The following is a 19,270-nucleotide window of genomic DNA, read 5'->3' as shown; positions in this document are numbered from 1 at the left end:
TGAAGGCTGGCCTATTCTAGTGGTCTAAAAAGTTTTTATCACTAATTATTGCAACTATTAAATGAATATGGGTTCACAGGATTTTAAATTTTGTACTTTCATATAACATTATGCCAAAGCAAATAAAGTGTATAACATATTCCAACTAAAAACAATTCCATAATTCAAATAAAATCGATACACAACTAAGTACTTTTGTAAAATAATTTTCACTTTTAAATTTACGAAAGAAATTGCAGCATTTGGTTTAGGCTTGGATGCACTTTAATTTAGTTTATCTGCAACAGTTTAACTAGGAATTATTTTATTAAAATTAACTCTTGTCTTCAAGACTTCAAAAACCCTTGCAGCATATTTAACAATATTCAAGTCATTCTAAGAATTTAAATGATGTAGACATTATGCGAAAAAGCAAGTATCTTGTGGTGAACATTGTAACAGATTTCTTTATTTTAGTTTTACTGGTAGTAAATTCAGTTTGTGCCTTGAAATTAAATCATTTGACCTTTAAAAAGAAAACGATATTCAGCTACTCTCAAAGAAAACTTTTGTTAATATTTCATGTGTCTTGACTCGATACACATTTTAGAGAACAAAAAGAATTATATCGGATTTGCTCAAATATTTATTTATTTTGAGATGAACAGACATTATTAATACAATGAAAAAAAAAAGATACATTTACTCAAAACTTATTTTAAATACTAGAAAAACTCTGAATTTATTTTATTTTTTTTATTTCGTAAAACAAAAAGTCGGGGCCCTAATTCTAGTATAGCCAAGGATTAGGGCCTGTGTGATAAAAATCGAACTTCATATATATATATATATTACAAAAAACATAGAATAAATTGCTAATTGAAAATGAAAATATCTAATTAACAATTCGAATTTAATTATTCGTATTTGAATATACAATTTAGCTATTCAGAACATATTGGTATCGAATCTAAAGTGTACAAATAATCATTGAAAAAAAATTCTTGAAATATTAATTTAGTAACACTTCCTTTTTGTTAATCAAAAAGTCAGAAGTTGGTGTTTGTTCTTTTCTCTACTAGCACTTCTGTACTTGCACTGTACTTCTGTACGTGAACCAGAAAACAATTGTTTTATCAATTTCTTTAACACAAAAGAATTAAATTTTCTTTATTTTAGCAATATTTTATATTCTGAACACGTTTAGAATTGTATAATTAAGAAAACTATAAAGTGGATTAACCCTCTGACTGCGTAATTTTTTAAAAAAAATCACTATTGAGATGTGATGTTTGCAAAATAGGTTCAAATATTTTTCAAACAAAGTGAACTGATACTATATGGCACACGATAATAATATGATACAATAAAAATCTGTAATCACAAAATTAAACACACTAAACTGCGAAAAACGCGGGATGCAATAGAAAATGGACTGATCGCCAATCTACGGGATGGACAGCTGGAGGATTAATTCTGTTACAAGTTTAAAGAAATGTGATATCTTGTCAGTCATATAAAAGAGCTCTATCTCTCATGGAACGTAAAACATTAATCTTTTAATCTTCATGCCTTCTTATTTAAAATATTTCTTACACTTCTGCATAATAAGATGCGCAACTTGTTATTTAGATAAAACTCACTTTCGTATTTTTACCGTCATATCAACAACTAGATTCTCCTATGCTTATTATAAGTATTGTATATTTCATTTGCTTTTTTTTTTCGACAGACATATTCGGCAAAATTCTAGAAATCTGCAGCATCGCTACTTAAATCCAGAAATTTCACAAAATCCTCACCACTTATTCTTATTGTGTGGATTTTTCTAATTTCACGTCTATAATTTACGAAGCATGTTTTTTTTTTTTTTTTTTTTTTTTTTTTACTACCTGCCAGTTTCAGTTTCACTCAGTTGTCCCGCTATGCCATAAATAATTATTCTGATATCTAAGGATTATTAACCTAGTGTTTTTAAAATTCCGCAGCTGAATGCTAGTATAAAACAAAGAAGAAAGAATCTTTCTTTTTTTTTATGATCAACAGGTTAATTTTTAAAAATAAATTTTAATTGATATTAATTTTTTTATTTATTACTTTTTAGTGTCGAAAATATATAATTTACTACCTGATAGATCTGGAAAGTTGAGATAAGTATTTGTTCAAAAATTATACAGTTTTAATATTTTCTTTTTTTTGTCTTTGTTTATAAATAGTACAGTTTATTAAAAACGCTTATATATGATCTTACAGCGAATCGTATCTTCGAAAGAACACTGAATATTAACAATAATATGACATAACTTGCTGAAATATGTACGAAACAATGACAAGTCTCTGATTATTTGCAAAAGAATGTTATTTAACCTTTTTTTTTTTTTTTTTGCATTGCAAAATTTTGATGTTTTATTGAACTTAAATGACTTTCTCAACTAAATTAAATAACAATAATTCTCAACTAAATGAAACAACTAATTGCATATATGCAGAATTACTCTAGTGAGATTATTTTTAAATCTCTTAGTAAAAAAAAATGAGAACAAGTTTTTTTAAACTCATTTATAAATGTGTTAAAAATAGTTTTTGATTAATATTATTTCCACTTTTTAATGTTTTTATTTATAATCCATTATTGTAAAATACCATGTAAACATAAAATTAAATGTTTCTTAAATCATATCTAGGTGGCGACACTTGTAATGAATCAACATTTAATTGATTAATTGATACTTCAATTCAAAATATATTAAAATAGAATATCATGATCGAGAATGCACAAATCCACAGAATTTCAATACCCTAGTCTATCAGAGGAAGTGAGAAAAATATTGAGTGCAAAATTCCATTAATCAAAACATAAAATGAATCAAGTTTAATGAAAGTGAGTGAAACCTCCAAAATATCCGCAAAGAATGCATAGCAGCTAATTATTTTTTGTCTTTATAAAGATATGGGATATAAATTCTTTATCTATTAGAATTACTCAAAGTTTTCATTAGATAATGCATAACTAGATATATAAATCTCATATTTAATTGCTAGTATTTATAATAATTGAAAAATATGTCCCAATCTTTCATTATGAAGATGACATTTAAGGAACATGCATGTCCTATAACATTCTTCAGTCTTTATTAAAATAAGAACATAAAACCAAACCTTTAATATGTTTATTAATATAATCAATTTAAGTCGAGCACATTCAACTTCAAGACGGAATATTTGCTCAGAGATTAAACATTAAATTCCTGATAGAAGCCTAACAATTAACTTTTGAATTAAAGACCAAACGAATGCTTTCGTCTGAATTTGAATGCATTGTCTACGGGCCCGTGTTTTACCATCCCCTCAAAAAATATGAATTTTTCTTACTGCCATTTTATGACCAAACTAATACAGAATAATGAAATCTCATGGTCCTAGAATCCTCTTTTATCGATTTGTAGCTTGAAACAAAGGTCTATCGTTTGATCATTTTGTTGTTTCGATCTTAAATCAAACTCTTTATTATAATACAATACATTTATATAATTGATTTTAAAATTGCTGCTTTAATAAAAATGCAAGAGATAAGAGCCCTATGAGTGAAAACCTTATATACAAATGCAAAGAATTATCCATCTTGCATATTGTCGTTGTTTATAGCCATACAGACTGAGTGATCAAAAAAGGAAGTTCCACTTTGAGATCAAAGGATAGGGTTCAAATCCCAGCTAAGAACAATTTCAAATTTGGATGTTCGATGGTTTGTTTATCATATGGTGAAACTGTGACGTACGAGCTTCCAATGTCATGGGGACATAGAAAGATGTTGTTTGTTGTTTATACTAAGATCAAAAGAATTCTCGGACATTCGGAAAAAGCCATATGTTTGTGCGGCAACTGGTAAATAATATTAGTTTTTAATTCTCATTTTTTTTCTTATATACTTAATATAGAGAAAATATAGCAATCGTAACAAAATTCGAACTCAAGATTCTGACGAATCTCCATGTTTTAGACTTCCCAGGGAAAAACATTTTTGTAAAATGTACGTTTGTCTGTCTGTTACAAAGATAACTCAAAATCGCTCTGAGCTAGACTGTTGAAATTTAGTTCACGGACTTAACACCACATTTGCAGACTTCTGCCAAATTTTGAATAAAATCTGTTCAGAGGAAGTCCATCTGTCCGGCTGCCCGAATATAAGTTAACACGATGATTACAAATGAAGAAAGCTAGATATATAAAATTCGATACAAAACACCTATCAAATAACAAACATCTAGCAAATTTTGAGGCAAATCCAACCAGAGGTTTACCGACTATTGATACTATATTACCGACTATTTACTATATACTGTATTACCGACTATTAGTCTGTACTTTCAGAAATATGTTAATGCGATAATTCAAAAACACAATGACTTAATACATCAAATTTAGTATGGAATTTTTTGACTACAAGTGTAGTTTTGTGTCAAATTTTTGTCTCAATCGTTTGGGAAAAACGTGTCTAAAACACAAATTGGATTTTTTTTTTAATTTTTTTTTTTTTTTTTTTTTTTTGTATACTATAATCAACATACCAGGGATTCATCACCACATAACTCGCCAAGGATGGCACGATAGATTTAATAAAAATGCTAAATTCACGCCAAAAGTTAATATTTCGTAACTATTGTAAGCCAATGCGATGTAATATATTCTCTGACATGACATTTATTACAGAGAAAATTTTTGGAAAACAACTCTCTCTGGTTGAGTTAATGAATAGGAATTAAACAATGCCACTTCTAAGCAACTGCAAACTTTCCCTTCCGCCATTAATCCATTCAAACGGTAAAACGTTTACTCAAGTTTAATTGGATCAAACATTCGCCACTCCGTGTACTTTACTCTGCAACTGATAAATCCTTTGACTCAAACATTGAATACAACGTTTAAATACAAATCGTGTAGCACCAGCTTCGTCTGTGAAACTGATTCACATTAAATCTGATATCGTTAATCAGACTTCATCTCGATGGCATGTCGTGGAAATTTGTAGAATGTGTACCGCCTCGGACATTTTCATAAACATCTGATTGCAATTAAAATGTATGAGGTCTATCTACAATCAGCCTTGGGTGATTGCAAAATAGGGATTTAATCTGCTTTTGATTCGACTGGATTGTAGAATCTACACTGCCATGGCTTTTGTCAATTCTGATATCCTTAACTTTTCAAGAATATTTTGATGGAACTCTTATTTTGACTGCCCCTCTCTAAAAGCAGTTATTTTGATTTCTCTGAGCTTTCTCAACTCAAATATTTTGCTGATATATTTTTTTCTTTAGAAATCTTTCCGAAATCAAAAAATCTGACTTACTGAAATCATGCGCAACTTCATCAACATATCTGAGCTGTATATATGATAACAAAATGCTTTCATTTAAAAGTGAGATCAATCCTAAAATAACTAATACTCATAAAATAACTCATTTTAAAATTTAGTTATTTTTTTATTGACTGAAACATAATTATCATGAATTATTGATAGATATTAAAGGCTTTGAGAAGTATCAATATCTTTCTCAAACTACAGTATTAGGCATACAATAAACTTGACTCAACATTAGGGGACAAAAAAACTGAAATTTGTTACTAAAAATTTGCTTTTTTTATGAGACATATGACGTTCATTTAAATGCAAATATAAGTTACAAATATATTCTTTCCTTTAGTTCAAAAGGAAATAAACAATTGAAATATCAGACGTTTTAAGAAATTTTGCTTTCACTGAACTCAAAGCAAAAAATGTGTAAAACTCACATTTAAAAAAAATATTATATATTTTAATAATTTGTTTCATTAAGGAAATATAAAGTAAATTTTCTAAGTATTCATATTGTTTTTAACTCAATGGCACGAAACAATTCATTGACGAGTTCATTATATATTGATGAATGTGGTTTCCATCTTGAAATTAAAACAAATGTTTTACGTTTTAGAATTTATTTCTTACTACAGTTTTAATACGATTAAAGTCATTTTTTTAATTTGGCTGAAACATTAATTTTTTTTCATAATAAAAATTACAATCCATTATTTTCGGAACAGAATACGATTATTTTATCGTTCTTTATAAAATTTTTAATAGAAAAATTTAACTTTAAAAAGTAAATTCTGAGCTTTTGATTTCGTACTTGTAATCAAAATGGTAGTATATTAATGTTAATGTAATTTAAAAAAGCAAAATGATACAAAAAAATGTCAATCAAAATGTAGTATTAAATGCATCTATCTCGTTTCTGAAAAAATAAATAATCAAAATTTTACATCCATTTCTTTGATGCTTAGAATGTAACCCTTTGTCATACTCGTACAACACACGGGCATCCAACTATCGGTTCTCAAATTTTAAAGCTGAAAAAATTAAATCATTCAAAGTTTGATACAAAAATTAACTGGATTCGTAATGAAATTAGTAATGCAGGGTGATTCAAAACTTATCGTTCAAATTTCGTAGGAAGGTAGGGAATACATCAAGAAACCGATTTCACATAGGAAAGTATATCATCAAATGTACGTATGCGTATGTAGAGGGCTCTGTGTGTACCCAAACAGCGTACAGCTTGCCCGATCACTCCCGCTGTCATCAATGTATTAATTTATTAATGATAAGATGAATCGTTTTACGCACCAAGAGCAAGCGGATATGCATCTCTTATATGGGACACCTGGGAAAGTGGCTTCCGAACTACGCTAGTTCACGAAGACCGATACACCAACATAAGAGTACCGCAACAGTAAATGTTTGCAAGTGTGCATCGCAATCTGTGAAAACGTGGTTCGCTGCGCAACAACTCGCAGGATACGGGGAGAAGAGACTGAAGCGAACTATCAACGTCGTAGGATAAATCCAACAGTTCATCGAAGATGATCTGAGTAGCAGCACACGAGCTATGGCTGAGCAGCTTGGAGTCTCTCAGTGAGCATTATAGCAGATACTGCACCATGTACATCCTTACCATCAAAAAGTGCAGTTACTGCATCCTAACGGTTATCCGAAGCGAATGGAATTAGCACAATGGTTCAAGCAGAAAAGTGCCGCGGATCTCAATTTTTCAGCTTCTGTCCTTTTTACAGATGAAGCTTCATTCAGTTGTGAAGTTGTGTTCAATATTCACAATTTACATGTGTGGGCTTACGACAGCCCTCATGGCAAGAGAAGTCACGCAGGGCAACATTGTTTCACCGTAAATGTGTGGGTTGGAATCATTGGTGACTGATTATTGGGACCTTACTTGCTACCACCTTGATTGGACGACCGGAAATGCCTAATTTCTTTTTTTCTGGGCGCAGTTTCTGCTCTTTGGTATAAACATGACGAGGCTCTAGCACGTAGCACAATTGTTGCGCTTGATTACCTGAACCGAGCATTTGGAGCTCCATGGATCGGCAGAAATGGATTGATCGCTTTACCACCCAGGTCATCTGATTTATCAACCATGGATTTATTTTTTTGGGGGGCCATGAAAAACCATGTTTACGACAACCCCATCGGCAGTGAAATGGACTTTTTTGCAAGAATACTATTCGTTTTTGAAAATATCCGGAGGCCAATACAACGGTGCTGGTAATTCTGTGTGTCATGTTAATGGTAGTAATTTCGAGCAATTACTGTGATCCTATCCTTTATCTTATAGGAATTAAAGTGACATTCCTTACCATTTAACTGTATTGTTTCCTTGTGTTCACTTCACTTGCCCATTTTGTCCATGCAGATGAAGTTTGCGGGCATACTTTCCTATGTGAAATCGGTTTCCTGATGTATTCCCTACCTCCCCACGAAATTTGAACGATAAGTTTTGAATCACCCTGTATAGCACATAACCATTATGTCATATAAATACATAACTCAAAAATAGTTAAAAGGTCAAACTAAGATTTGTCATACTTTTACTTTAAAAAGTGAGATAAATATTACACAAAAAAAATGGCTTTGTGCAACATGAAATTATTTATTTTTAAAAGTGAAAGCTTCTAGTAGGGAAAAATAAAAAATATACCTTTAATACATTTTTTTAACTTTCTCGTATAATATAGAGAAAGTATAGTAATCGTTAAAAAATTCGAACTCTAGATTTTTACGAATCTCCACGGATTAGATCACTTGAGTTCGAAAAACAAATTTTTGGAAAATGTCCGTCTGTCTCTCGATATTATAAAAGATAATATTACAAATTTTTTTGTTTCTGAATAATATAATACCTTTAATAATATATTAAATTTGGAAAACAGTGAAACAATGACTTACCCATGGTGGCGAATGAGGCAAATGATGCGGCTGTGTACTCATTACACTGAGAGAAATTTGAAAGCAAGGCAGTAAAAGTCTTTTCTGAATGCCAAATAAATAAGTTTATAAAAAATCTAAATTCGATAAACGGTAAAATATTAGAAAAATATTTTATCATTTATTAGTGGAATATTTGTAAACACTTAACTTCCGCTTCAAAAATTTGCATACAAATGTGAATGCCAATCAGATTGGAATTATAATAAACAAAGACAAATATCTGTTAAACAAAGTTCAATTAAAATGGTTTGAATCTCATTGTAGCAGTGAAAACTATTGTGGAAAATTAAGAAAAATAAATAAAGACTCAAAAACTCAGGCAAAAAAATCGCACGGAAACTAAATTGATGACTTTAAGAATATTATTTTTAAATTTTAAATTGATGTAAAAATCGTTTTGTCCGAATATATTTTTGCGTGTAATCAGGGAAAACTGCTAAAATCTTTTATAATCTATCAATATTTCAAAGAAATCGCTTTGAAATCCATATCTTTATAATCCAAAATATCTCTCTCCAAAATTTTGTAACTCTCGATCAAACAATCTACCCTGTATGCCACTGATACGCACACAGCCACATTCTTTGTTGCAAGAAATTACAGGAGAACGCAAAGAGAGTTCTTGAGGAAAATTTGCTTTAAGACAAACGACGATCCGAGTATATTAATAATTAGGATAAGTTTCAAAAGTCTGTGTATGCTAGATTACCGTAAGGCTTTGAATAGGTGGGACTGAATTACGTGTATTAACCCTTTCGCCGTCCTCTGCTTTCAGCGAAAATTTCTGTCTTCCCTCTATTTTTTGCCGCATTAGAATAAAAAATTAAAACTCAAACAAGTAAACATTTACGAAGCGTCTTAAACATTTAAAAGTTTTAAAATGTAGAAGAACGCCTAAAGTGCGTCAAGGCTGCCCTGCAGAAGTTTCACTTGAACGCGCTAGACGCGTTATTTTCAACGAAAAGGTTAAGATGAAAAATTTTGTAAAATGCCTTTTGCTGCAAGCGCTTCACCACGGCAGTGAAAATATTTTTAAAATTTTAATTGACGGTTTCAAGACAAACGACAATCCGAGTGGTTTAATGATCGGGATAAGTTAGAAAAGTCTGCGCATGCTAGATTGCCCGTAAGTCTTACGATAGGAAGGACTGCATTACATATACTAAGATGAAAAATTTCTGTCAAACGCCTTCTGTTGCAAATGCTTCACCTCCGCATTGAAAATGCTTTAAAGGTTTTAGTTAACGATTTCAAGACAAACGACGATCCGAGTGGTCGGAATAAGTTAGAAAAGTCTGCTTATGCGAGATTGTCCGTAAGTCTTTCGATAGGAAGGACTGCATTACATATACTAAGATGAAAAATTTCTGTAAAATGCCTTTTATTGCAAGCGCTTCACCTCAGCAGTGAAAATATTTTAAAGATTTTAGTTTGCGGTTTCAAGACAAACGATGATCCGAGTGGTTTAATGATCGGGATAAGTTAGAAAAGTCTGCGTATGCTAAATAGCCCGTAAGTCATACGATAGGAAGGACTGCATTACATATAATAAGAAGAAAAATTTCTGTAAAATGCCTTTTGTTGCAAGCGCTTCACTTCGACAGTGAAAATATTTTAAAGATTTTTGTTAACAATTTTCAGACTAAGGACGATCCGAGTGGTTTAATGATAGGGATAAGTTAGAAAAGTCTGCGCATGCTTGATTGCCCGTAAGTCTTTCGATAGGAAGGACTGCATTACATATAATATGAAAAATTTCTGTAAAACGGATTTTGTTGCAAATGCTTCACCTTGGCAGTGAAAATACTTTAAAGGTTTTAGTTAACGATTTTCAGAATAATGACGATCCGTGTGGTCGGCATAAGTTAGAAAAGTCTGCGCATGTTAGATTGCCGGTAAGTCTTGCGATAGGAAGGACTGCATTACATATACAAAGGTGAAAAATTTATGTAAAACACCTCTGTTGCAAATGCTTCACCTCCGCATTGAAAATGCTTTAAAGGTTTTAGTTTAGAATTTTAGAAAAGTCTGCGTATGCTAGATTGCCCATAAGTCTTACGATAGGAAGAACTGCATTACATATACTAAGATGAAAAATTTCTGTAAAACGCCTTTTGTTGCAAGCGCTTCACCTCGGCAGTGAAAATATTTTAAAGGTTTTAGTTAACGGTTTCAACACGAACGACAATCCGAGTGGTTTAATGATAGGGATAAGTTAGAAAAGTCTGCGCATGCTTGATTGCCCGTAAGTCTTTCGATAGGAAGGACTGCATTACATATACTAAGATGAAAAATTTCTGTAAAACACCTTTTGTTGCAAGCGCTTCACCTCGGCAGTGAAAATATTTTAAAGGTTTTAGTTAACGGTTTCAACACGAACGACAATCCGAGTGGTTTAATGATAGTGATAAGTTAGAAAAGTCTGCGCATGCTTGATTGCCCGTAAGTCTTACGATAGGAAGGACTGCATTACATATACTAAGATGAAAAATTTCTGTAAAACGCCTTTTGTTGCAAGCGCTTCACCACGGCAGTGAAAATGCTTTAAATGTTTCAGTTAACGATTTCAAGACAAACGACGATCCGTGTGGTCGGGATAAGTTAGAAAAGTCTGCGCATGTGAAATTGCCGGTAAGTCTTACGATAGGAAGAAACATGCATCTGAAGTAAAGAAAACACAGAAACATGCATCTGAAGTAAAGAAAAGTCTTCATTTCTGAGCCTAAGCAACAAGCGAGTAGTGTGAATGGTGCGAATTTTTAACTCTCTGATTAACCATAAGAGTGGCGTGCCATTTGTTCTGTGTGATATATTTTACAGCCTTTTCTCACTGTTATAACCAAATGTAGTAAGTCAAATATGCCAAGCATTTTAACAATTTGTAATTTCAGGCGAACTTTCTTAAAGAGTTAAATCTTGTTTACCTTACCAATTTTATTTAAGCGAGTTTAGATGCTTAAGGAGTTTTGACAAATGATATCTAGCAAGAAATCTTGAACGGACACAGTGCCGTGAAAGTATTAATCCGTTTCAAAAGTAAGTATCACCTGACAATTTGACTACAGAAAATGGCTTTTATTTTTTTAAGAATAAAAATAAAAGTTCAATGTCGTAGCTCTGATTTATTCCAATATAATAACGATTTATCCAATATAATAACGTCTCGGTTCTTTTTAACTTCAGGAAATCGCAAAAAAAAAATTTACTTTTAAAACTTTTTGTGTTATAAAGCGTTTATAAGTAATGATACAATTTACTTTCAGTATTACAAACTACTTTAATCTACTTTTTGCCTTCACAAACTGATAAACTTCCAATCTATATAGCGCTGACATCACGGAGTTATATAAAAATACATTATTCGAAATTTTTAGGTAACTTTCAATTTATTCAGTAGTTGCAGATTTTGTGCTATAAAATTTATTCTTAAGAAAAGTCTATAATAAAAGGCCGGTGACGTCAGCCTCATGGCTCCAATATAATCGCCTTTGAATCCCTTTTTCTTAACATTTTGTCACATACCAATCACAAAACTCAAATCTTCATCGAGAACGTTTGCTAACAACGATTTGCAACGTTTCCACAAAATATCCAACAAATGACGGTCACTATCCTTCAAAATCAATTCAATATCCAACATCACCCTGTGTTCTTGGACATAGACCAAATATTTATATTATCCTTTTTTCTGTATCACTAGATGATTTTCTTTTTCCAGAACGATATCTCTAAATATTATAAACAGTTCCAAAATTATCTCTATTTCATCTTATGGTAACTTCTGGTGGATCAGTGTGAAATTCTTTCAGAAATCGTCCAAGCATTTCTGCCACGAATTCGCATTTCTGTAGCATTTGAACACACACTTGCCTTTTCTAAAAGTTAATTTTATATGCATTATTACTTCTTAACGATGAATCTGTAGCAATAAAATGCAGCGTTTTACCAATTTATTAACGGTGATAAAAAAAAAAAATTCCGACAACCTACTTTAGTCAATAATCGAATCCCATTTTTTTCACTTATTTTAAAACTTAGAACTGCTATTCCAAGAAGAGTAAATTCATGCAGTTAAATAATTTTATGGAAAGATTGTTTTTGCAATATACTTGATGTAATATTTTCTTGGATTACAATATCTTCCATTTAAGTCTTGCATGACTCAAGTAAGTACAGAAATGTGTCACAAACAGGCTTAAATTATATTTTCTCCTTTCTTTGGTTGAGTATAAAAATGGTTTCTAAGCCGCCAAAGATTAATTATTTAACCTTAATACATTGATTTTCATCATTGGCGTAATGGTCGTCATTATTTTTTTCATGTTATTATTATATTATTCATTTATTTATTTCTGTAGTTTTAAGAAAAATTAATCTACGAATGCCTACTAATATGGTAAATAGTTCGTAATTAAAATTTGAACCAAAATCTTCTTTTACGGAATACCCATTATGCTAGGTTACTAACTAATTTAAGTTGGAAATTACTGAAAATAATTTAAATTACTTTTAGTGGCTCTTACTTTGATTACAGTTTAATCTATGACTTGCCTCTTTTCGGCACCAGCTGGTTCGCTGCAAGTAGTGATAATTAAATGGCTTCTTAATGGTTTCTTCAGTAAAATATTTTTAACTTTCAATATTTATATAACGAGATATCTTTAAGCTTCCCTTCGATTCCAGCCATTCTATTCATTTTGCTATGGGTTTCTCTTATTTCCCGTCTGCTCCTCTAAAATTCGTTATAAAAATGGGTATACACGTTATTTAAAGCCTTTTAACAATGAAACCTAAAGTCTAACCTAAATAAAACGATGATAAAATGCAGCATTTTGCTTCATGTCAATAATATTTTAAATATAAATTTATATCTCTTACAGATTTTTTTTTAAATTTTGCAAATATATCTCTTGCCTTTCTAAAATTTACTTTGCTAATAATGGTTTGTGTTGTCAAAAGCCTAATTTCACCATTTTGCATGGATTTTTTTTTAAATATTACGATCAAAAGTGATTCGATTTATGAAATAAAAACGAAAAAGTATCCGCAATTTTAAAAGCGATTTTCATCAATAACTTTTGTTTTTTCAGAATTCTTACGTTTTTGTATTGTGATCGTGATAGTTTAGTATCTGTTCAAAATTAGTACGTATCTTTATATTCTTACTGAAAAATAAGCTTAAAATCTAAAAAAAATATTTATACTGCAAAAAAATTGGAATCACTGAAAAGATTTTTTTTTTTTTTTTTTTTGAATTTTAAGAGGAAGTAAACTTTCTTTTTGAATCATAATGTTTCTGAAGTTATAGCGGAAAAAACGTCAATATTTTGCTTAATTTTTAATTAAAATTTCAAAAATAAAAACGTTCCAAGGTACACATTCCTATACTTTCAAAGTATATATGTACCAAGTTTAATAGATTCAGGTCAATCAGTCTGCCCTGTTGAGCGCCAGTAAATAGATTCACATAAGCGCACGGACAAATACACATTAATATTTATTGAAAGTAAAAGAACAAATTTGGAAACTGTAGGTCAAATGGCCTAGCCTGTTGTGCACCAAGACTCAGAACACACATACATTCATCTTTATTACAAGTAAAAAATTATGTTATTAAAATTTCATTTGCAGTTGGTAAAAAAAAAATACATAGACTATTACCCAACTTGAGTTTTTGGAGTGACACATCAGTAGCTCTGATTCTCTATACAACAAAACACATGAACCAATGTTGCTAACCGGTACTCATGTCATTCTGGTACAATAACAATTATTTTGGCGTTCCATATTTAAGAATTTCATTGTAAACTTAGAAGCATCCACATTGCAGGTATCTTTATTTAGAGAGAATAATGATCAATAAAATTCATCTAGCAGAAATTCTTAAAACCTATGCTGTCAAATGCAATATGAAATAGTTGAATGTAGAATATTGTTTTCTTTCATAGTTGAACGCCTTACTAGAAATTCGAGAATCGATCGAAATCTGTAACAAGCAGTCCTATTCATAGTCTAACTATTTTTCAGATTCTGGATGAGAATCTGCATCTACTCTTCCAACACAACAGAGCTAAATTAAATAAAATTTAGGTTTGTAGATCTAACCTGTCCATTCACACTTATCGTCACTTTCAAGAGACTCATAAACCACATGAATCTACTGTAGACGTATGTCATCTTCAATAAAAATAAATTTAGAGTCACTTGAAGCTTTGAAAAATAGAATTTAGGACTTCAAGATCTCTTCCCAATAATTCTAAAAAGTCAAAGAGCCTCTGTTTTAAACATATGAAGGGATATGCGACTGTTGAATATGATCCTTGCCCATAATAATTCCTCTACCATGCAGATTCTTTTCTCAAACAGTACAAGAAAGATAGAAGGTACCTAGTTTTTTTCCAAGTGAAGGTGCCTCGAGTATAAACTGGAATACGGCTTGCCTATGGAAGTGATGTCTGGTCGAAGGCTGAAGGTGTCTGAACCATGTTAAAATGCCTTCATATAATTCATGGAAGCTTCCTGATTGCTCAGAAATATAGGTATGAAATCTCACTAATCCACGTTCGACCTTTTGAATCTTAGACATATTTCTGATTTTGTTTGTTTGTTTATTTGGGTTTTTTTTTCGCACAGCAATGCCTTTTCTTTATAAAGACTCCAACTGGCAGATAATTTCGGTAAAGTGAGGTTATTCATAGGATAGATTGGCCATACCTAAATCTAACTATAGATATCTTTACTTAAACAGTATTAAAAGTATAAATTTCTTGGGTAGGAGCGAATTTAGACATTTTACGGTCCTAAGCAGTGCACACTATGAAGCCTTTCTTTAATAAATTTATCAATTTAATTTTACATTTAACATCTTTTTAACTTACTGTAGCATTAACAATATCTTAATAATTTTCTCTCTTATTTTAGTACCTTTGTGAAAATGCATGTTTTATTTATTGTGATTAATGACTGCGGCATCCATGTTTGTGCATAATTATTTATTAAGCAGATACCCAATATTTATAAATAATATAAATGAGAGTAATGAAACAAATAGAAACCTATCCCTTTCTTCTTGACAAAGTTTTCAAATAATCACAACAATTTAAGATTTATAAAATTTGTATGTTTTTACAAATTTATTTATTTATAAATCAGGCTTATAACTTCTCTTTGATCAACCTGTCTACAGTGCGTTTTAGTCCAGCGACTCTAGACAACCGCTTAGTCTATCTAATTGGAAATCCGTCACTATTGTTGGATGAGTAACAGAAGATCATGTAATTCCTCTTAAAGGTGAAAATCTGAAACTAATATGAAGTTGGACTGTGAGAATCACATGAATCTAAGAGAAACCATACCAAAATATAAAATTATTTTACGTTCGGAAAATTTATAGAGGTATTTTGTATACACCTGCTTTAATTTGGATATTCTTCTAATGATATATATTTACATTAACTATTGAACGGATTAATTCTTTTCTCATGTATAAATTGATATCTGAATCAAATTTTACTAAAACATATCCATATATATATTTTTTTAATTTTATAACGGTTTTCTAAAGATTTTCTTAATTTTGAACATCAATATTATGAAAATAGCCTCATAATTTCGATCTCTTTTTCACCACTTAGCACTGAAGAACATAAGTTGTTGATTTGTGAATATTTTTGCCTTTCAGATCTTTTAAAACTGATTTCGATTATTCATTCTGTGTAACAGTATTCAAAAAAAGGCCTCCATAAAATTTAAACTGAAACTATTATTCGCTCCGGTAAAATTTTGGAATTATTTACTATCTTCTATCAAGGTCACGACATTCATAATAAAAAAATCAATATAAAGAAATATTAATATAATATTTTTCTGAAAACTGAAAAAAATTAGCTTTAGGAACAATGTCCCTCTCTCCACATACACAGTATTATGAGAAATTAAAATGTCGTGACCTTTCTTTATTTCAATAACTTTGAATGCAAAATGATTTAGCAACAGTGACGCAAATTTAAGAGAAAAAGTAGAAAGATAATTTAGAATAGTATGGCCTTCCTCGGGGGATTTCCGTCTATGCAGCAGCTGCATAGGAGCACTAAACTCAAAGGAACCTCCGCAGATAAGACAATTACATGTTTTTAAAAAAAATCTAATTACCATATATGTAAATTTGTAAAGAAAATACAAATTCTATGCGCAGAGGGGCGAGACTCTTTATAACTTCATTTTGAGGTAGATGAAAATAATAGACGAGTTTCGGGAGCAGTTATTTAATTATTTTCTAAGTTCCACATTTTAGAAGACAAAACAAACACGAACACGAAAAAAAACATGACACTTATCTAAAATACAATCTAATAATAACCCCCCAAAAGGATAATGGGAAGTATACCTTGATGTTAATAAGGTAACGCCATCTGTTGTATCAAAAGAAAAAGTAGTAGAGATATGGAACCACTTCATATGAATTATAAAATATTAGGATTATAATGTATATTTGCATTGAATTATTCAAATCATTACTAAACAATATATAGATAAATATTTTTAAATATATATTGGAATATTAATTCTTTGCTGGTTTTATTATATTTCGCTTGGAAGGCTATGTAAAATAATCACTTTTAATGCTACATTTTTTAGATTTATTGTTTATTTATTTTTCGTAATAATAAAATGTTTTTAAAGTAATGAAATCATAAAATAATACTTGTGATTAATTTTCGAAATTTTTATTATTTTATTTTTTAATAAATAATATAAAAATAATTTTTAAAAAAACATATATATTTTCACGAAGTTATTGAATAGAAAAATTAACTAAAATAAGTCATTAGCACGTTAATTAAGTTTAAAATGTGTAAAACTATCAAATTAAATTAACCAACATAATTCATTGCCTGGCACCGTAGAAGGCTTAAATCCGCTACTTAGGGCATTACGGGGCATAAAATGCTTTTTTCTTGTCGTAGAGAACATTATATGAGTATTGAGTTACTTACAGCTTTAAATCTTTATTCTATAAATGTTGGTATAGACATTATTTAATGTCACTTCATACCCTCTTGTTCAGTAGATATCGAAAATTAGATCTTTCTAAAGCAAATCTTGCCAAAAATTTCAGTAGCAAAATGTGTTCTTCCTTCTCTGCCTAGCTTAACATAGTTCGAGCATAATGAAACTCTCTGTTCTTTCACCAATGAAGTCCGGCAACACCAAAACGTTACACATGGAAAGAACAGGTTGCAGTACCGTGATGCAGGGCATAATTTTCCACAATCGCCGAACCATCTGGTTGAAGAGAATATAAAACACCAGTAGAATTGGTTGAAGATCTTTTCCATAATCAAAGGCAGTCAAAGATGCAAAAAGAATGTTTAAAAATGTTCGAAATTCCATGTAGTAATGATGTCAAGTTTATGGATGAAATTTCGACACAATCTGTAGTATTTGTGTTTTTTTACTTTCTCGTTTACATAGTATAAAGTATAGTAATCGTCAAAAAATTCGAACTCTAGATTTTGACGAATATAAATATTTCAGACTTCCCTGGACTCAAAAAACACATTTTTGGAAAATATATACCGGTGAAAATGATAACTCAAGAAGGCTTTGAGCTAGATAGATGAAATCGGATATACTGTCTTTGCACTAAATTTGTATATTTCTATAAATTTTTAACAAAATCCACTCAGAGGAGGCCCGTCTGTCCGGCTGTTGGAATATAAATTAACACGATAACAATTACAAACCGATGAGAGATAGATAGATATAATTCCAAGCATATATTTACCATCCATAATTTAGATACCTATCGAATCTTGAATCAAATTCAACAAGGGATGAGGGGGTGACCGTCTGTCGGTCTGTACTTTCAGAAACATGTAAACTCAATAGCTCAAAAACGCAATGACTTAAATATATAAAATTTGAAATAGGATTTTGTACTTACAAGTGTATTTTTGCTTGAAATTTTTATTTCATTTGGCTTGGTTATATTAACGTCCCGTTTGAAGCAACACTAGGGCTATTTTGGGACGGACCTCGTCATTTTGAACCGCGGTCAGATGACGAGGACGACATCTGAGCTGGCACCCCCCTCTCCACACAACACCAGCGGGAGGACGTTTGGTCATGCCGGTTTAAACTTGTAAGTTTAAACACGACGGTTCTTCGGCGGAATCGGGTCACGAACCTGAAACCCTCCGATTCCAAAGCCGAGACCTTACTACCAGGCCACCGCGGCCTTCATTTGGTTGGGAAGAACGCGTCTAAAATACAAATTCGATTTTCGGATGCTATTAACCGCATGCAGGGTTTAATCGCCAAAACACTCGCCAAGGATCACATGATACTTCCAGTAAAAATACGAAATTTACACCTGTTAATATTCCGTAACTATTATACGCCAGTGTCATGTAAGGGGTTCTCTGCGGTAATATCTTTAGTTGAGGGTATGCAAGCTTATATTGAATAATCACAATTTATTTCAGCGAAACCAAAATTTCATTTTCAACACCTTATTAAACAAGTTTGGCATATTATTATGTTATACCATTTAAACTACATCTTTTAAACTACACATTTGCTTCAAATTTGAAAAGGAAGATAATTCAAGATAGAACATGACGTTACAAATACTTGTCAAAAGCAAATGGACATGCCATTAGGTATTTAATCGCCAGTTATCTAATACTACCATGACATCACAGATTTTCTTTTTGTAAAATATGATAGTTAATTCCGATATTAAATTGGAATGACACATTTGGCATATTATATGTGAATGTTTTTTTAAAAATTTAGTTTAGATTAATGTCTTATTTTGAAGCTAAACGAGGCATATTTTGAGACTGACTTCCAAATTTATACTACGGCCAGACGACAGCATATGATCCGACATGAATCGTTTCAAACTTTTACTCCACATTAGTAGGAAGAAATCTTTGAATTTAAAGTGCTCCAGATCATTGT

This window comes from Argiope bruennichi, chromosome 5 (assembly GCF_947563725.1).
Source record: "Argiope bruennichi chromosome 5, qqArgBrue1.1, whole genome shotgun sequence".
Lineage (NCBI taxonomy): Eukaryota > Metazoa > Arthropoda > Arachnida > Araneae > Araneidae > Argiope > Argiope bruennichi.
Note: the sequence above shows the minus strand (reverse complement) of the source record.